We start from the raw sequence: 22446 nt of genomic DNA on the forward strand, positions 1-22446 counted from the left end.
ATGTAACAAATTTTGCTGTTAACATTGTCCAGAAATTCAAAGTGACAGACCGGAGGTACTGCAATGTGGAACTCTTAACTTTTGTAAACTGGTAAGAATAGTGGAATGGCCAAGGTCTCTAGTTAACGACTTCTCCATCTCCTCTTATAGACTCCTCTGCTCACCCATTCAGGAATAGGATATGTATTAGACAACTAACATCTGGTCTGAATATCTATTAGGAACATATGCTTTCCTCTGCTATATTCTCATCCTAGAATAGATTAAGGGAAATCCAAACCAAATGGGGATTTGGGGAAATTTTCAAGGGTCACTTAATAAAGTAATTTTGGTTTTCCCTTTGGAAAGAACATAGCACACTGTGGAGACAACATAGGGACCTAAGAACAGTCTTATGACAGAAATAACCTGAATAAATAATCATCGTAATCATCCTCATCTTCCTCGCAATTTTCAAATGGGAAATAGAAACTGTTCATTGTCACAGTTACAAATGGGTATATCCTGTCGGGATTTTACTTGAAAGATGACATTTTTTATCTGCTAAATGAAAACCAGTGGCTTTGGCTCTAGCTTTGCTTTCCCCAGTACTCCTTGTTAATAATATTCACAGTTGCTTTGGGGACTGGCTTTGCTCCTCTCCTATACAAATTTCTTGATTTACGGTTATAAGATCTTCATGGCTAAATGACAAAGGTTTGTTTAAATAAAAACAAGCACTAACTAATGTTCTCCACTACCAGGTATTGGGAGAGTAAAGTTCAGTTCATTATCGATTTTATAATTTGAAATTAAGATATTTGGCTTTGAGAATGTGTTTTAACATCAAAATTGCATCAATGAAATAGATATTATCTGTGATTTTAAAACTGGCTCTCTCTACTCTTTCAAGAAATTAGGTCGACACAGAATTAATAGCTAAAGCAGTGAAGATGAGTTATGATAGTAACTAGAAGTACAAAAAGTAATTTTTTATTTTCAGCATTCATACTTAATCAGGGATAATGTAAAATTTTATTCCTGAATTTAAAATGGATTAGAAACGTGTTTTACTAAAATAATTATATATTAAGTCTAAATAGATCATAGGTTAAAAGTAAAGTTTGAGTCTATCATGCAGAGGCATTTGACTTACATGAGTCAAAGCCAAGAAGTTTTACAGCTAATAGAAACCATTTTTGATTACTGGAAAAAGTGGTTAGTTTAAACAAAGAAGGTTGATATTTTCAAGCCATGGTGACCACACATTATGGGTTTTTAAATCAATTAAATTGGCCATAACCAGATTTTAAAAGTTTTAATATTTAAAAGTTTTAACATTATGGAACAGATTTGAATTTATTAGAATAAATTTATTAGAATAAATTACAGTCAGTACTGGTAAGTGGTGGTTTTCAAAACTTTAGTTTCAGGGTATATGTTATCTTCACATACTTTAAATCACAAAATGAAATATACATCTTATTGTGAACCATAATAAAATTGTTTAAATGCCACTGCACTGAGCCATCGATGAACTTTGCCCCTGTCTCCTCAAACTAAAAGTGAAAGTGTTAGAAGGAACTTCAGACAGTGATTGTGGCTTAAAAACTTTCATTGAGTGAACAAAACTGTTCCAAGTAGTTTTATGAGAAAGTAAACAGAAAGAACAAGCAATAGGGAAAAGATTTCCTATTTAATAAATGGTGCTGAGAGAACTGCCTAGCCATATGCGGATCGACCCCTTCCTTACACCATATAAAAAATCAACTCAAGATGGATTAAAGACTTAAGTGTAAAAACTTAAAACCCTAGAAGAAAACCTAGGCAATACCATTCAGGACATAGGGATGGACAAAGATTTTGTGACAAAAACACCAAAAGCAATTGCAACAAAGGCAAAAATTGACAAATGAAATCTAATTACACTAAAGAGCTTCTGCACAGCAAAACAAATTATTATCAGAGTAAAGAGACAACGTACAGAATGGGAGAACATTTTTGCAATCTATCCATCTGACAAATGTCTAATATCCAGCATCCATAAGGAACTTAAACAAATTTACAAGAAAAAAACAACTCCATTAAAAAGTGGGCAAAGGACATGAACAGATGCTTCTCAAAAGAAGACATAGATGCGGCCAACATACATATGAAAAAAAGCTGAACATCACTAAAGAAATGCAAATCAAAACCACAATGAGACACCATCTCACACCAGTCAGAATGGCTATTGTTAAAAAGTCAAAAAACATTAGATGCTGGCAAGGTTGTGGAGAAAAAGGAATGCTTTTACACTGTTGGTGGGAGTGTAAACCATTATAGAAGACGGTGTGGTGATTCCTCAAAGACTTAGAGGCAAAAATACCCTTTGATCCAGCAATCCCATTACTGGATATATACCCAAAGGAATATAATTCATTCTATTATAAAGATACATGCATGCATATGTTCATTGCAGCACTATTCACAACAGCAAAGACATGAAATCAACCTGAATTCCCATCAATTATAGACTGGATTAAAAAAAAATGTGGTACATATACACCATGGAATACTATGCAGCCATGAAAGTGAATGAGATCATGTCCTTTGCAGGGACATGGATGAAGGTGGAAGCCATTATCCTCAGCAAACTAATGCAGGAACAGAAAACTAATAATGCATGTTCTCACTTATAAGTAGGAACTGAATGATGGACACATGTGGGGAAACAACACACACGGGGGCCTGTCAGTGGGTGGAGGTGGGAGGAGGGAGAGCATCAGGAAGAATAGCTAATGGATGCTGGGCTTAATCTCTAGGTGATGGAATGATCTGTGCAGCAAACCACCATGGCACCCGTTTACCTATGTAACAAACCTGCACATCCTGCACATATACCCCTAAACTTAAAAATAAAAGTTGTAAATCAGAAAAGTAAACAGAAAGAATCAAGATGTTTCAGTCATATCTCTAATGGTACAATGGTTTCATTTATCTAAATATGGAAAATGACACAGATATTCTTGCCTATTTATATAATCTAGTCTAAGCCAAAAGTTGAATCTGTTTCTATTTTCCAGCTAAAATCAAACAACTCATAGCAGATAATACATTCTACATTTGGTAATTAACAGAGCTAACTTTTCATGGTACTAAGAATATTAAAAACCTACATAACCTTTCACTTGCTGCATGTGCTGACTTTTATTTTTCTGTAAGATATCAATGAGAGGCATAGTGTTTCAGAAAAAAAGAATAGGAAAAATGTCTACTGAATGTTTTGTTTCAAATTAAATACAAATGTCAAAATTATAGAAATATTTAGCTTTGTTATCCTTTGTAAACATTTGTTTTACATATATATGTGGTGGGAGTGTAAATTAGTTCACATACATAAAAACTGCTTGATGTTAAACCAACTACATATTTGAGCCAGTGTCATGCATACAAAAAATTCAAAAATTTTTCTTTACTGAGTGTTTAAGGATTGTAGATATGAAGGGCTTTCCTGTAACCTTAAATTACATTTAATTTTAACCTCAATTAGGTTGATTAAATGGTCTAGTGCGTAGCATGTGATCCTCAAAATTTTTGTTATACTCTTGTGATATGTGATAAATGACTCAAATTGAAATTATAACACGTTGCTTCTATATCTACTACACTGAGCACAGTCTTTCTTGTGCCATAGAGTTTTAATTGTTTAAATAAAGACTGTCCTAGAAATCTTACTACGTGTAAAATATGAGTCAGATTTCACTTCGGGAAAACACTGGAAGTGCAATGGAAAACATTCAGGTTATTTTTATAAAATAAAAAATAGTGTACTTTTGCTTAAAATGTGATGTCTGAAAATAAATGTATAGCTTTTAGCTTTATTATTAGTTTTGAGCTAGTTACATCCTAAATTATGTTCCTGAAATTCATAAAAAGTGACATTTAGACTAATCTATAATGGGTGTAAATAGCAGAACAGGTTGACAACTAACCAGTGTTCTTCAAGAGCATGCAGTCACTACATGAAACAGTCATTCTTGACCTTGTCTTTGCAGGCTGTGACTAAGATAATCTATTAAAAATACATATTGGTTTGGACTTTTAGGAAGGAACAGTATCTTGTAAACTCTGTCTAGGGTGTGTCCCCAAAATGTTGGAATATCCACTTACAAAGAAGATATAACCACATACCTAACAGGTGAAATTTCCGGTGAGTTTAATGAAAATAAAATTTGGTGTAAATATAGAAAAATAGGAAGAGCATTAGAATTTTTAGAGAAATCTATCTACTCTATTGAGATGTAATCATGTATTCTCATATATCCATTCTCTTATTTTTATTAAGGGGGTCAGTGCTTTCCAAGGTTAAAAGTACAGGCTCCTGAGTTACAATGATTGGGGTGTAACCTTAGCTTTTCAACTGTTAAACTGTCGTCTGAGACACTTTTACCCTTTCTTATCCTTATTTTCCTCATCTGCACTATGAGGATAATATAAGATCTACCCCAAAGGGCTATTTTAGGAATTTAATGAGATAATATTTACAAAGTATTGCAAAGGTTTAGCATAGTGCCTGGCTCATACCAATATTGATACAGGCTAAATATCCGTTATCTGAAATGCTTGGGACCAGAAGTGTTTCATATTTTTTCAGATTTTGAAATATTTTCATATACATAATAATATATCTCAGGGATGGGACCCAAATCTAAACATGACATTCTATTATGTCTCATGTACACCTCTTATACATAGCCTGAAAGTAATTTTATATATTATTTAAAATAATTTTGTACATGAAACAAAGTTTTGACTGTGTTTCTCACAGGAAGTCAGGTGTGGAAGTTTTCAGTTGTGGCATCATGTGCACAATCCAAAAAGTTTTGGATTTTGAAGCATTTTGGATTTTGAATTTTTGGATTAGGGATGCTCAACTTATATATGTTTTATGACTAAATAATGATAAGTATTGACTGTGGAAAATGAAGATATACATAAAGATGAAAATAAAAATGCACACATTCATAATTCAAATATTCTGGAATAACAATGCTGCATTACCTTCTAGTCTTTTATATACATATGTTATATATCTGTGTGTAGGTGAATTTTCATATTTAATTTTATATATATTGGGAATAGTATATATGATTTTATGAGTAGCTTTTTGGTATTGTCTTGTTTGATACAGAGTTTAAAGGGTATTCTTTATGCTAGCAGGCAATCAAGAATGCTTTTCAGTTTAGACTTAAAAAATTGGCCAGTTCCGTCCGTCATGTGTGTGTGTTAATGGGTCCTTATTGTTGGACGGGATCCTGAAGCACAGGGAATATGCCTATTAACTCCATGAAAGATAAAAACATATCTTGAATTTACCTCAATCAGATAAAAAATGATAATGTCTTATATGATTATACAATAGTGCCTATATGCATGTGTGTGTACATGCACATGAAGACACACACACACATACACACACACACACACACATATACACACATAGTTCTTGACCTCATCTCATGATGCATGAATACTGATTTCTAGTTTTGGCTTATAGATCAACAGAGTTTCCAATACCACTCTTCTACCACTATTTTGTATTTGCTCTATTCTGCATTTTTAAACTTAGTTTAATCCAATGACTTTCTTTCACTTTAATCTACTTATAGGTGTTTAATCTTTCTATAGGCCACTCTCAAGCACCACTTCACCCAAGTGATCTCTCCACTCCCTCTCTCTCTTTCTCTTTTTCTATTCTCCTTGACGATATCTACTCTTCTGTCACCATTGTAGTATCTTCCTCATTTTTATATACTTATATAAGACAATTTTCCTACAAAAACCAGATCAATTCCTGGATCTTCTGTGAAATCTCTCTCTCTCTCTCTCTCTCTCTCTCTCACCCTTAATGATAGTCTTCTTCATTAAACTCCTGTATAAACTACTATATACACCACTCACCCTGGGTGACAGAGCAAGACCCTGTCTCGACAAAAGAAGAAGAGGTGACAGAGTGAGACCCTGTCTCAACAAAAGAAGAAGAACAAGAGGAGGAGGAGGAGGAGGAAAAAGAAGGAAGAAGAAGAAGAAGAGGAGGAGGAGGAGGAGGAGGAAGAAGAAGAAGAAGAAGAAGAAGAAGAAGAAGAAGAAGAAGAAGAAGAAGAAGAAGAAGAAGAAGAAGAAGAAGAAGGAGGAGAGGAAGAAGAAGAACTCACAAATAGATTATTTCAAAGTTAAAGGCAAAATTACAACCTAATTTCTTCTCTCTCTTTTATAATGTTTGCATTAGTCTGTTTTCATGCTGCTGATAAAGACATATTTGAGATGGTGCAGTTTACAAAAGAAAGAGGTTTAATTGGATTTACAGTTCCACGTGGCTTGGAAGGCCTCGTAATCATGGTGGAAGGCAAGGAGGAGCAAGTCACATCTTACATGAATGGCAGCAGGCAAAGAGAGAACTTGTGCAGGCAAACTCCCGTTTTTAAAACTATCAGATCTCCTGAGACTCATTCACTATCACCAGAACAGTGCAGGAAAGACCCAGCCCCATAATTCAATCACCTCCCACTGAGTTTTTCCCACAATGCATGGGAATTGGGGGAGTTACAATTCAAGATGAGATTTGGGTGGGGTGAGGACACAGCCAAACCATATCAATGTTCTTCACACATATGGAAGAACATGGATTCATGAAAGGGATGAAATAATAGAATCATTATATCTCCTATGAATCTACCAGATTTAGTCTTTGTTTACTTGTAAATTACAGGATGCCAAAGGGCCAGAGCATTTGAAAAGGAGATTCTAATACTAGCAGTTAGTATTGTTATTACTTTTTTTTCTTACATTTCCTGTCTCCCATACTTCCTTATACACTACAATAATAGGAACACAGTCTCTTTCATGTTAGATGTTTAAAATGTTTACAATAATATTTTATTCAGCATTCTTATTTTATTTTTGTTTTAGGTACATAGTAGGAGTATATATTTATTGGATAGGTGAGAGATGTTTTGATATAAGCATGCAATGTGAAATAAGCACATCATGGAGAATGGGGTATCCATCCCCTCAAACATTTATCCTTTGAGTTACAAACAATCCAATTACACTCTTTATTTTTAAATGTACAATGAAGTTATTATTGACTGTAGTCACCCTATTGTGCTATCAAATACTAGGTCTTTTTTTTAATTTTATTATTATTACGCTTTAAGTTTTAGGGTACAACGTGCAGGTTTGTTACATATGTATACATGTGCCATGTTGGTGTGCTGCACCCATTAAATCATCATTTAGCATTAGGTATATCTCCTAATGCTATCCCTCCCCCTCCCCCCATCCCACAACAGGCCCTGGTGTGTGATGTTCCCCTTTCTGTGTCCATGTGTTCTCATTGTTCAATTCCCACCTATGAGTGAGAACACATGGTGTTTGGCTTTTTGTCCTTGTGATAGTTTGCTGAGAATGATGGTTTCCAGCTTCATCCATGTCCCTACAAAGGACATGAACTCATCATTTTTTATGGCTGCATAGTATTCCATGGTGTATATGTGCCACATTTTCTTCATCCAGTCTATCATTGCTGGGCATTTGGGTTGGTCTTATTTCATTCATTTTGTTTTGTTTTGTACCTATTAACCATCCCCACCTGCCCCTGGGCCCCCAGTTTATAACAATATTGATATAATAGTGCATGGCCTAATGTGACATGAACATTTTGCCACAGTTTTGAGAACTGATATTAAATACTCCAGATATTTAATGGAAAAATGAGTATGGCAGCAATGTGCACATATATCAATGTTACAGTGATAATGACCCTGATAAAACATTTCAAGCTAGGTATAAAATTACATTTATATGCTTAGAACAGTTTCTCAACTGGGGGCAATTTTGCCCCTATGTGAGTATTTAGCAATGTCTCCAGACATTTTTGGGTGACACAACTAGGGAACTGCTACCGGCATCTAGTAGGGAGGAACAAGGGATGGTGCTGAACATTCTAGATGCACAGGACAACCCCCACAGCAAAGAATTATATGGCCCAGATGTGAAGGGTGCTGAGGTTGAGACACACTGGTTTACTGTTTCTAATAGAAGTGTAATTGTTTTGGTGGGTTCTTCATAATTGGAGAATAGGCCTCTCTAATTTTGGGAATAGAGCTTACTCAATGTCCTTCAGGGTAAGACACTAGAATAAAAACTGCTCCAAGAACTAGATAAATATCATATTTCTATAGAAGTTTACAAAACACTCTCACCAACCTGTTGGATACCCAATAGGAAAGCTGCCGCTCTCTCCATAAATCTTCACCACGATGGAAAACTTCCCACATCCATGCACTCCTATAACCTTAAATGGCAAACACATACTTCATGAGGATGTGAAGAAAAAAGCAAATAAAGCCCTCTATTGGCATCCTATTGAATGTTTGATTGAAAATTCTAGATCAGGGTTCTTCAGTTCAGGCTGTTCATTAGGATTGCGTGAACAAACTTTAAAAATTGTGATGCTCAGGCCCTTGTACCCCAAAACAATTAACTGAGAAATTGTGATGATGGGCTTCAGGCATCACCATGGTAATTCTCAGGTATGATAAAGACCGAGAACCATTGTTCTAGCCTTTATCAATAATGTTGCGCCTGGGGAAAAAAAAAATAGACTGACCTGGAACATTTACATATAATGCCAAAGAAGTTATACAAATCATTTAATGAGTTAAATGCTGCAAAATTCAAGACAGAGATTCTAGATGTCATTTGTTAATATAAAGGTGAGCACTGAGTGACCCTAAGGATTATGTAAACAGTTGTTTAAAAGTTGGCAAATAGCTGGGAGGGGGTAGCTAGTTACTCTAATTCATGCTGCTCTTCATATATTAAAAGAAATGAAAGCAGAATAGTTTTTTTTTTTTACTGTATTTCAAGGGCAAAACAAGGTTTTGATGAGAATGGAATTATAAGACACATAATGCGACAAGAAGTAAAATTTGAATTCATCCCTAAAAATTTCTGCAAGAAGGGGAAATGGTGTAAACAAGCCATCTGTGTTGTGATGTGAAACACATTCCCTTGTGGTGGTCCTTGTGGGGTGCCTTTATTATCGTCAAAAAAAAAGGAGAGGAACTTGCTGCAGGACCAAAGGCAGCAGGAATTCTGATCAACTTGTTTTCTAAATATGCACAAAATCATTCCTGCAAGGAGATGAGACAGTCAAAAGTCAGGAAATGGATGAATTAGTATAAATCTAAGAATTAAATAAAATACAGTATTGGCAAAGCAGAGCTTTGATGCTGCTCTACATAAACACAAAAATGAACCGTTAAATTTAGAAGTGAACAGATTCAAATGCAGTTTGTCCTTTTTCTATCTATAGTATGAATCCTTCTGATCATGTACTGTACATTTGATGGAAGCATGTGGCTGTGGCAAATGTCCCCCAGGAACAGATCCAAATCAGAAGTTCAATTTGCTTCAAGATCTTTAAAATGTTCCAGGGGTGCAAAGTGGGTTGAGTTCACTCAGATTCTTATATTATCTTTTAAAACAGTGAAATACACAACAGGGGGTAGTGGAGACATGAAACTTGAAAAAGCACAAGTTTGTTTTAAAGAAAACAAACACTTTATCTTAATTTTCCATGAGAGACAAATTAATAGAATTTTTTAAAAAAATCATTATCTGCCCTATTTTCTAGACCTGTAATAATTCCTTTTTCTATTATTAATATTTTTTATTTTTTCAATCTCTGAGGTATATACGGTCCTTGGGTTTTAAGGCATGAACCCCAGCTCCAATTCCTATTAGCCATGGGATTCAGGAAGCTGAGTAACCTCCTGGATCCTCAATTATGTCTTCAGTAAAGTGTAGATAATAATATCTCCCTTAGTAGTTAGTTATGAGGATTAATTTTTAGGATGGTGAAATTGTGGCACACCCATAAAAGAGAATACTACTCAGCAATAAAAATGAAATATTCAAAACATGAATAAACCTGAAAAGTATTACGCTAAGTGAAGGGAGCCAGGCTCAAAAGGCTGTATACGATATATTCCGTTTATATTTCACTTTGTAGATGGCAAAGCTGTGGGGACAGGAAAGATCAGTGGATGTCAGGGGTGTGGGGTGTAGATGGAAACGTACTGCAAAGAAAAAGGAGAGAATTTTTTGGGATGATGAAAATATTCTGTATCTTGACTATAGCGGTATTTACATGACTATATTTCTGTTGATTCATAGAATAGTGTAACTGTTTCATGAATGGGTGAGTTTTGATTTGTAAATTATACATCAATAAACTTACAATCCCACTCCAAAGAGTAATGCATGAAAAGTTTAAAAACAAGAATAAATGTTAAAAAAAAATGACACATGGAAGTGCCTGGCATGTTACCTATAAGCATCCTTTTGTCATCTCTTCTCCTTTGTTTCACAGCCAAATATTTTTAATGCAGAGTCTACCTTTGAATGCAATTTTTTATCATGTGTTTTCTCCTTTACCTCCCATAAACTGGTTTCTGGCCTTTCACAAAACCCCAGTGACCCTTTATTGTCTTTTAAAAAAATTATTATTATTATTATTATTGTTTTTTTATTTTATTTTATTTTTGACACAGAGTCTCGCTCTGTCACTCAGGCTGGAGTGCAGTGGCACAATCTTGGCTCACTGCAAGCTCTGCCTCCCAGGTTCACGCCTTTCTCCTGCCTCAGCCTCTGGAGTAGCTGGGACTACAGGCACCTGCCACCACGCCCGGCTAATTTTTTGTAGTTTTAGTAGAGATGGGGTTTCACAGTGTTAGCCAGGATGGTCTCGATCTCCTGACCTCGTGATCCACCCACCTCAGCCTCCCAAAGTGCTGGGATTACAGGTGTGAACCACTGCGCCTGGCCAAAAATTATTATTATACTTTAAGTTCTGGGACACATGTGCAGAACATGAAGGTTTGTTACATAGGTATACATGTGCCATGGTGGTTTGCTGCACCCATCAACCCGTCATCTACATTAGATATTTCTCCTGATGCCATCCCTCCCCTACCCCCACCCCCAACCCCCTGACAGTCCCCGGTGTGTGATGTTCCCCTCCCTGTCTCTATGTGTTCTCATTGTTCAGCTCCCACTTAAGAGTGAGAACATGCAGTTTGGTTTTCTGTTCCTGTGTTAGTTTGCTGAGAATGATGGTTTCCAGCTTCATCCATGTCCCTGCAAAGGACATGAACTCATCCTTTTTATGGTTCCATAGTGTTCCATGGTGTATATGTGCCACATTTTCTCAAATACAGTATGTTCTTCAGTCTCTCTGATGATTCAAATTTTGTCAAAGGAACCTTTTGCTTTCCAGACTTTGAGGACCCAGGGACTCTTCACAGGCTCCTTTTCCTTTTCTGCCTGTAAATATAGTAATTCCTCAAAGTTGTATATCCAGTATATTTCTTTTTCATTGTTTCTATTCATATGGGCCCTCCTACAATTTCAACTATGAATGACTTTCAAAGACTGGACTTTTAAATATCTCCCCAAAGACCAAAATCAGATTCATATTTTCATTTGCCTGTTGGGTAGCTCTGGTTCCAAAAATAATAGGTTCTTTCCCAAATAAAAAATGTCCTGGAATTATTTGTTAATGCAGTAGTACATTCTTAATGAATTTATGTGCCACGATGATCATTTGTTTGTCATGATATACTGGTACTGTGAGTGTATTTAAATATCTTGTTTCTAGAGTTTCCATTCTGTTCCAACGATATGTCATCTTCTGAGCAAATAGTTCAGTGTTCTTCACCATGGTGATATTTTAATATATTTTTATTTCTGATCATGCAAGTTTCAATAACTACTCGTTCTTCTTTTCTTCTTCTGACTAATTTTGCCAGTGTTTCCTCCCAGATAAAAATTAGAGTTTTGTGAGATTTATCTGGAAGAGATTATGATTGCTACTTTTATAAATTAATTTTTATAAATCAATTTTAGAGCAATTAACATCTTGATAATATTGCCTTTCTTTCTGGTAAACTATTTTGTGTCTACATTAAGTCTTAATTTAGGTTTTTTAGTAAAGTTGTGTACTTTTCTTCTTAAGTCCTGTTCATTTTTTGGCTAAATATCCTAATATTTTATGTTTTGCTGCTATTATAAATAGAATAGCTACCCACTATATATTGACCTAATTATAGCTGCTATGTAAGAAAAATTTTCTTATTTCAATAATATTTTAACTGATTCTGTTAGTTTTTTCTGATTATACAATCACATAATTTTTAATGACCAATGATTTTCTCTATTTCCAATAAATTAGCCTTATTTCTTTTTTCTAGACTTTTTGATTTGATCAGAACTTCCAAAACAATGTTAAATAACAGTGGTACTAGAACTGACTTTATCGTAGCCGGAGTTTTTAATGATAGTGCCTCTAGTATTTACACATTAACCCATTATATGTTTGAGATATTTAAAAAATCTTAAGGAATTATCTATTGAATTCTAGTTTACACGATTTTTTTCTAATGAAGTATTTTTTTTTCCTTTATACCAGTAACTTTGATCTCAGAGATACATATCCCTCTTTTTTTCCACCTTTCGAGTGGTGAAAAAAATATTTACACGTGTACAAGGGAGGAAGTAGAAAAAAACTCATTGAAATATTATTTATGTCCATAGAGCTCATAATATCACAATAGGGGAGCAAAATTCATCAGAGTACAAAAAGGTTCACTAGCAAACTGAACACTTTTAAACTTAGTCTCTTCCTCATAAAGATACCACATTATACTACTAAATTATTCATTAATTTCAGATGGTAAGCATCAGATAATGCAAATCAATTGTAAACTGAAATGGCAAATATAAATATATGTGATTTCATAAAATTTAAAAAAAATATTGGAAATTGCTAGGATCATACTCAAATCTATTGATATAAGAAGGTCTGGAGATTTAAAACAATTAGTATCTGAAGAAGAAAACATCAAAAAGTTTGATGACATTAAATGCATTTAATGCTTTGACTTCAGTGGACTTTGAGAATTCTTTGACTTTCAGTGGTTCAAAAGGCCCTTGGAAAATGAGTTGAGACCTCTAGAAATTTTGCCAGAAGGATCTTTTTATGATAATTTATGAAAACGTAATCTTATAATTTTATTAGAGAACTATTTTTTTAAAAGATTTATTACTTGATTCATCTTTATTTTATTATAGAAATTGGTTCATAGTTTCGATTCCAAGTTACATATTGTTAGATGAAAACAAATACAATTCACGAATTCATTTTTATTTTAAGGTTGATTGTCAATAAAATGTTTTTTGTTTCTAAAAACTACTAACTATGAGAATATGCTTCCAGTTTTAAGTGAATTTACTTCTAAAGATCAGTTCCTATTGTACTGAGACAATAAAGACCTCCTGGACACTAATTAATTTTCTAATATTGAGCAATCCATGTATCACTGGAAAGAAGCCTCCTTGTTCTTGGTGTATTATTCTCTCAACATTCCTTAGGATACTAGTGGTTAGAATTTTTTTAAAAATCATTTTCATTGTTATGATACGCATTACTCTTGGATTGAAAAAAGCATAACTTTTTTAAGATCTAATGGTATTTTATGTAAAATATATTTTATTTACTTATAAATGAACTTGACCTGTAGTTTATATTTATGTGGTATCTTTGGCAGGTTTTGGTATCAAGATTGTACTGTCTTTGTCAATTGAGAAACTGTAAACATTAGGAATATTTAAACAGTACAAAAATTATCATTTGTATAAAACTTGGAAATAATATCTACATAAAAATCCCTAGAATTATGACCTGATATTTAATAGTAATTCTTTGATACCTATAATTTTTCATGATTACTACATTTTTTAAATGTCTGTTTCCTCAAGTTAATTTTGAAAATTCCCATTTTATTAAAATTTTGTTTCATGGATATATATTCTATTGAGTTTCCAAAAATACGTATCAGTAGTAAACTCTCTTGTCTATAATTTTGTGTAATTGTGCTTTCTAAAATCTTATATTGCTAGACATACCAATATTTTGTTTCTTTGTGCTCATATAAGCTGTTGAATATATCAGACATATGGTTTATATATTTCCTACTTTATGCAACAACTTTACATAGACTTCCTTTCAAAAATACGTTTTAGTATTCCTATTTAGACTTGTATTATATTCACAATTATTTTGGTTTATTTCTCTGCTTAATTGACTTTAGTGTTCACAAAATCCTCTAAGAAGACTATATTATTACTAAACTTTTAATTTTCCTTTACTTCTCAGTCTATTGAAATGAATCTTAAATTTTTGCTTCAATTAGAAGACATGAGTGTCAAACTTCTTAAGACTTTATGTTATCTTAGATTATCTTTATTTTGCTTTCACAGATTAAATACAGATTTATAATATGGATTAAATCTAAATGTATAATACAATTCCCTTTGGTCACTATTTTCCCCCACAAAACTCTGTTTTCTTTCATTTAGTGTTACAGAGGATTCTGAAAATAACTTGATTTCATTTCTCTAGTAGGCAAACACTTTTTGTTTTGTTTTGTTTTTGTCTTCTTCCTGGATTCTTGTATCTCTTTTTGAATTCAGTTTTTATAACACCACCACCACCACAACACACTAACATGATCTATCTTGCAGTGCAGGGGTGAGGTATCTACTTACTTTAACTTATCTTGTTCAAAAGTGAAGCCTGTCATTCAAAAAGAATGTACAGGCAAGGACACTTTTTTTCCTGTTAAAACACATATTCTTGCTTCCATTTGTTCTTTACTCTGTACATTGGCTTGTATCAATCATCATTTGGATTTTACCTTTTCATCACTTAGTCCTTTCCTTTATATTCCCTCTGGTTCTATACCACGGCAACTGAGATCTCTGGCTGAGAGGAGAGAGAGTACTCTCTTCACCCCGTGGTCTGGAACTGTTACAAATTCCCTAGGCTCCAAATGCAACTGCCTAACAATTCTTCTGTTTTCTGGCCAGCTTTGTCCCTTATTTCCCTTGATGTACTTTCCCAGGGAGGAACTTTCCTCCTAGGTCCCACAGGCAATACAAACCATCCAATCAAATTTCTGACTTAAATAGGACAACCTGACTTACATTTGTCTTCATCCTTGCTTCTTCCCCTCTTTACAGTGTTCTCCATCCCCCTGGATGCAAACGTTCCTTTGATCTCTTCTCACTCAACAGACTCTTCCTTCCTGATATCGAGCAGCACAGCACCTTCATTTACGGTCTGTGTACTGGAGATTATGAATCCGAAGTCTTAAGCTGTCTCTCCGAAGATTCAGACTCACATCTCCAGATACCTATTAGACAATTTCACTCAAACATTTCACAGAAAATTCATATTTTCTTGTCATAATTTTAACTCGTCATCCCCTCACTTCTCATCTGGTCTATATTTGTTTCCTCCCAGAGTAGATGGCATCGCCACCACTAAGTCACCCTAGCCAGGAAAACCCAAGATGCCCTTGATTCACACATCTTCCTCACCCTGTATTTTATACAATTATCAAATATATTTGCATGCACCTCTTGATGGTGAATAAATTCCATCCACTTTCTCCATTTCTATACTTTCTTTAGGCATTAGTTCAGGCCATTGTCTTTCCTGATTATGACAATTTCTTTTTATGTGGTCACTTTGTATCTATCTTACCTACCTCTAATTCTGCACACTGCAGTAGAATGGTGCCTCTAATGTCCCTAATCATTAAAATTATATTAAAATTATATTTAAAAAAAACTCCCCTAAACAAGCACTTGTGGCTGTATATCGCCTGCAGGATAAAGTCTTCGCTCCTGATGAGTCTCACGGGCTCCTGGCCCCTGTTTCCTTCACTACCCCACCTCTTGCCATGCCAGTCACTTCCTCCCACCAGTGTCACTGGTCCATTCACTCTGTATAACCTGTGGTGCAGCCAGATTGAACTGCTGGAGCCTCATGCTTCTCTCCAATCACTGTCTTCTTAGACATTTATCCTCTTTTGCCATTTACCAAAGTAACCCCAACTTTCAACTAGATGTCACTTTATCCAGGACGTCATCTCTGACCAAACCATCAATCCTCACCAAACTGAATTAAGTGGTCCTTCTGCGTTTCTGTAACACTCTATAACTCCCTTTTTGTAAAATGTACTACAAGATATTACAACTTCCTGTTTATTTGGCCATATTTCTACCCAGACTGAATCTTTACAAAGGCAGAAGTTAGGTATGTCTTATTTTTTAAAATTATAGGTCCCAGAGACCATCAGTGCCTGGACATGTCAGGCACATAAGAAGTATTTGTTGAATTGGTTAAGTGACTCTAAACTATTTTACTATTTTCCAAACAACCATTTATTCCCCATGTCTTCAGAATGTTGTTTTCTTTCTCCTGTTCTGCAGTATGTTTTTCATACAATGCATTCTTTTCTCTTTTTGGATCTACAAATGAGGTGGGTCATAGGCAGATGCATGTTAATACAGAACACGTGGCTGTCTCTTACCCAACCCACTGTGTGCTAGGATGACCAGCTCTGTATCTGAAGAGAAGGCTGCTATAAACTGATCCTAGCACAACTCTAGGCGTCTTTCTGGGATTCTTGCATGATTCCGATTAATCGAGGTGGGATCCTCTTTCACTCTCCCTACGCTGTTATCTGAGACTTTGAGCCAGTGATTACAGAACCTTACTTGTGGTGACCACAACTCCCATCAGACAGCCTGCCACTGTTCTCTGCCCACTCTTACCTTTTGTGGCCTTGTTTCCTGGTGGTTCTTATCCCTTGAAGGATATAGAAAAAAATAGGAGAGTTGAAAGGAAGACACATGTGGTCTGAAAACCTTGACTTTCACATATTTGACAGAAACATGTCTGTAGAATGCTTGAAAATTTAATAAGAACATAGGCCTCTGAATCAAAAAGGCAGAGACTATCTTGGTGATGGTGTTTGTTGGGGATGATCAGATCTCTGCCTCTTTCTTCAGGTAAATTTTGTTTCTAAAGCAAAGCTAAATATGTTAAAAAAATAAATATGGACAATTTATTCCCCCTCAATCCTACTGCTTTAGGGTTGTATTTTGCTGAAATTCATGCTTGATTCTGACATTCAGTTTCCTGCCAGCGTTCATTTTCAGTACTATGGGAATTTTATCTTTGCACTCTGGTCTTTATTATTTAATTTTGAAATTGGCGGCTCCTAGAGAGATTTTTTTTTAAGCTGAAAGACTGCTTTTTATTTCTGTATGTCAAAACAGCATATTTCCTTAGAATATTGGAAGGTAACAACTGTAGTTAATAACCTAAATTTGTTAATATGGGGAGCACGAATAATTTTGCTATGCCAAGTCACTGCAAGTCCAGTGAATAATCAATACTCAAGGCAGTGTTGCTCTGCTTTCATACTCCAGCCTCCAAAATCAGGTCTTTACTGGGCATTCATTGCCTAACTGAGCTGAGCACCGTTCCAAAGCTACACTTCTCAGCAGCACACTGTTTTTCCCTTTGGTATCAGATTAAGAGCAAAAATAGTAGTAGTAATTGACTCGGCTTCTAAAGATGAGACAGTACTGGATAACTTAGATATTATTTTCTTATGGAAATAGACACTTATGAGTCAGTTTTGTTTTTCTTGCCCGCTATGTTTGTCTCCAACCCACCATCCATTGATTTACTGTTTTAAACACATAAGATATCTTGCACAAGAATTATTCTGATGGAGAAACTTGCTTTCCAATATAAAATTCAGGCAATTAATCAATGTCCATGAGATTTACTCCATTTATGTACCCTATCTTCCAAAACAGGTGGCCTTATAGGTTAGTAAAATGGCCATTCAAGACTGCATTAAGGTGTCAGATGAACTCTTACTCTGCCAAGTTAAAACACTAGCCTGCAAGATTCTGTGTATCCTCTGAACCAATTGTATAAGCAGAACTCACAGAAGTTGCTGTTTCTCCCCAAACTCCGAAGGAAACCCCAAACACTCACTCTGCCAAGTTAAAACACTAGTCAGCAAAATTCTGTGTATTCTCTGAACTAATGTATAATCAGAACTCATAGAAGTTGCTGTTTCTCCCCAAACTCCAAAGGAATGGCAGTGGGGTGGCACCTCTCATAATTAAAACTGGTTACCCATTGGGAAAATGTTTGCTTCTTCACTCTGTAATTCTGAACTCTGCTGTTTAGAGATTTCATTATCTAAAGTAATAGTGCTTCCAATAGGAGGCATAAAAATGGTTCTATTGAATTGGAAATGAATTAGCCTTTTTGGAATCCTCATGTCAGAAAAAATACGGAAGAGACACACACTAGAAACAAACAAACAAACAACAACAAAACAGGTAATCTCATGTGATGCTTCTTTGGTCCAACGGTTAAATTTAATAGAACCCTGTATAAATAGGAACATTAAGATATAGATTTCTCAAGAATAAAGCTTTGTGTTATTCCATTGAATAAAGAACCCCAACTGAGAGGCAAGTTGAATGTAAAAGAAACATGGAATAGTTAATAGCAGAAACTCATAAATACTGTAGATATTGTAGTGACCACTTGATGAATCAAATACTATAACTTTTATCTTCTTTTTCCACCTTGCTGTGTTATGTATGTATTTTAATTATTTTTTTATTTCTCTATATCCCACTACTAATGTTTTAAGGGAATCAGTAATAAAGAATTCTACAATTTAATACCATGAGTGCCAGAACAAAGCCAGACCTCTATATCTGCGGGTACTGCATCAGCAGATTCAGCTAACAGTGGATAAAAAATATCTGGTTAAAAAGCAATACAAAAGAACAATAAACAATTTAAAACATGCAGATTTTAAAAATGCAGTATAAACAACTGTTTATGTAGCATTTACATTGTATTAGATATCGTAAGTAACATAGAGATTATTGAAAGTATATGGGAGGGTGTGTGTAGATTATATGCAAACACTATGCCATTTCATATGAGACGGGCACCTGTAGATTTTGTTATCTGAGGGGGTCCTGGAATCAACGCTTAATGGATACCAAGGGATGCATGTATATACTAAGGATTGAATGGACATTATCCTAAAGTCCCATGCTTCAGCGAGAGAAATTATCTGATGGAATTTTGGTTAGTCTCTCCTAAACAATAAGTGACTGTTTTAAATTATATGAAAGAGCAGTTGCATTATATTTTTTGAACTGTAAGCATGAAAAGAAGTGTGCATATAAATATAAGGGAGCCAGAGAGGTGGAGCTTAGTGAAATTTGTCCAACTTTGACAATTAAGAAATTAAATACATTTCTTTTTTAAGAAAATTCCGGAATCGGTGAGAGAAAGAGCTCCACATTACATCATGAAAACGGAAGTAAAGCATTTGTTCTCCTTGCTTTTAGTGAGGTAGGACGTAGATATTTGATATAAGCTTGCCCAATCAGTACTTTGAAACTTTAAGAATGAGAAAATTCCAAAACAAACAAACAAACAAACAAACACTGGCTATAGTGGCAAGGAAGTGAAGGGACCGGTAGCACAGCAGTTATCTACTTGCTGCACCGGTGGTCACTGGTGGGTGGTACAGTAGTTGTATTTCTTGTTGCGTCATCTTAACTAGGAAGTTTCTATGGCTATTCTTGCTGTCTACCTCTCTTGGTTCTCCAGTTTTTTTGGATTTTGTTTGTTTGTTGTGTTTCTGTTTTTTAGTCTGGTTCTCCAATGTTCTTGTTGATTCAGAAAGCTACCTGACATCTTTCCAATTAATTCTTTATTCTGCATAAATATGGCAGAGCTGATGATCTCTATTGTTTGCAGCAGAAAACGCAAATTGGTACAAGTTCTCAGCACAGTCCCTGGAGAGGAATAGAAAAGGGCTCCAGTTCCAGCGAGCTGGCTGACAGCAGCCAGCTGGAACAGGGGATCTGTGTTTGTGGCCACAGTGCCTGACATAAAAATGCCTGTTACTTGAAGAAAAAAAACCCTCTGGTGTTCCTCCATTTTTTATTTTTATTTTTTTACATTATTGAAGAGGGAACATTTTAATTCTCTCCACTGTGAACTCTTCCCAAAGGTTTTGCTTTCTTTAACTCTTTGTAAAAATTAACACTGGTGGGAGACTGAAGCAGGTAGATCATGAGGTCAGGAGTTCGAGACCAGCCTGGCCAACATGGTGAAACCCCATCTCTACTAAAAATACAAAAGTTAGCCGGGCATGGTGGTGCACACCTGTAATCCCAGCTACTCAGGAGGCTGAGGCAGGAGAATCAATTGAACCTGAGAGGCAGAAGTTGCAGCGAGCCGAGATCGTGCCATTGCATTCCAGCCTGGGCAATAGAGTGAGATTCTGTCTCAAAACAAACAAACAAACAAACAAACAAAAAAATTAACACTCATTTCACCTTGGTGAAGAAATTGTGTATGTAAGCCTTAATTGCAAAATAAAATCCACTTTTATGAAAGGACTTATGAGATGGTTATAACCTTGATTTTCAAAAAGAGGAGACTTGGCTCATTGTTTCTGTAAAAACATAAACTGGTAATCACTACACAATCAGGTAACTCACCTCCCATATCTGTTAGACCCTGAACAAAGCAGATGGTGTAGTATTTCAGAAATAGTCTGAATTTTTGACTAAAGAAAATCATAACCTGCCTATCTTGAAAATATACAGCAAACTTCCAAGAGAAGGAAATAATGAGAGGAATTTCCTGTTCGTATCTTTATTTTCTCTAGAGATAGAAATTTGTGAAAATCTGCAAGCTGAATTTCTATAGCTAATACAAAAAGCTCCTCATGCAATTTTAATAGTTATAATTAGCTACTTAGAAAACTTTCTTTCATCTTCCAACTCATTAGAGGGACAGACTTCAAAACGACAACTAAATATTTTTTTAATCTCTTAGCCTAAAATGTTTAGTTCAACATTTTTCCTAATTGCTAGTGGAATTTCGTTTTGTTCCTTTTTACAAAAATCCATCATATAATCACATTCTTATATGTGAAGGAACGTTATAACAGGATATTTTGTAAATATAAATAATCCTGAATATTTTATAATTTTATCTTCCTCTTAATTATTTATAATGCAATATGCAGAATAAGATATGTATGAATGAAGTTTGACTAAATATTCACAGTTTGGGAATATCTGGATTCAAAAAAGTTCAAGCACAAAAATACCCTTCATTACAATAAAGAACTGCAATGCTCAGAGGCCCCCACATAAGCCTTCACTGTGGTGAATAAGCCTGGAGGGCTTATTCATACATAATATTAATACATATTTAACTGTCAGGACAGACCAGGTTAGGGAAACAGGCACAATAGGAGTTTGGTGGCAAGGAACTGTTTTGTCTTAGCATTTTTAAAAGTGAATAATCTTAGACATGTCCAAATAAGTGATTTAAGCGTCAGGAACACACAAGACACAACATTCAGCACAGCAACAGATCCCAGGACTAAGAACTGAAGCAGAAGTTGTAAACTTTGGACCCACCAGCTGAGTTTGGCTTGGAGGTACATTTTGCATGAACTGCTCAGGGATTAACAATAAGCGATAAATGGTTGCTAACATAACTTGTGTTATGGGTTGAATTATGTCTCCCAAAAATGCATATGCTGAAATCCTACCCTCCAGTGCCTTAGAATGTGACCTTACATGGGAAAGAGGTCCTCATAGATAATGATTTCATATTGGAGCAAGGCAAGCCTCTAATCTAATATGATTGGGATCCTTATAAAAAGGGGAAATTTAGATACAGACACTCCCATGGGGAGAACAACACATAAAGATGAAGGCAGAGATGAGGGTGATGCTTCTACAAGCCAGGGAAGTCAAAGTTTGCCAGCAAACCACCAGAAGCTACAGGAGTGGCATGACAGATTCTCCCTCACAGCCCTTAGATTGAACACACTCTGTTGACACTTTGATCTTGGGTTTATAGCTTCCAAGATTGTGTGAAAATTCTGTTGTTGAAATCACTCAGTTAAGTCACTAAGCCATGCAGCCCTAGGAAACTAATGCAACTTGTGTGTAAAAATTCTGGAGCTTCAGCTTCTCTGAAAAGTAGCCAACTTTGGTACCATCCAGCTGATGAACTGGAAGAGAGCATCGGCTGCCACCTTTCCACAGAAAGTTCTCCAGTTTAACAAAGCTCCAGCCAGGCCATTTTAATCAATTAAGTTGCATGCCCTGTTTTAACCATTTAAAAGTTACCAGGTATCGCCTCAAAGGAAAATGGATCAGGAAGTTTGGAAGTACCTCAATAAATACATTGTGATAATATAATCTTCGTGATTTATAGAAGTAAAAAAGTAGGAAGCATCCAAGTGTGAAAAAAAAAAAGAAAGAAAAGACAAAGAAAATAAAAATGACTACCCAGGGAGTTTTCTGATCATCTCAAATTGTAAGGAATTCTTACCAAGATAAAAGGAAAGAGATAAAATTAGAAACAAGTATAGAAAAGCTAAGTGAAACTGTGATCATGATGCCAGAGAGGCCCCTCAG

This window comes from Nomascus leucogenys, chromosome 22a (assembly GCF_006542625.1).
Source record: "Nomascus leucogenys isolate Asia chromosome 22a, Asia_NLE_v1, whole genome shotgun sequence".
In the NCBI taxonomy this organism is placed as follows: domain Eukaryota; kingdom Metazoa; phylum Chordata; class Mammalia; order Primates; family Hylobatidae; genus Nomascus; species Nomascus leucogenys.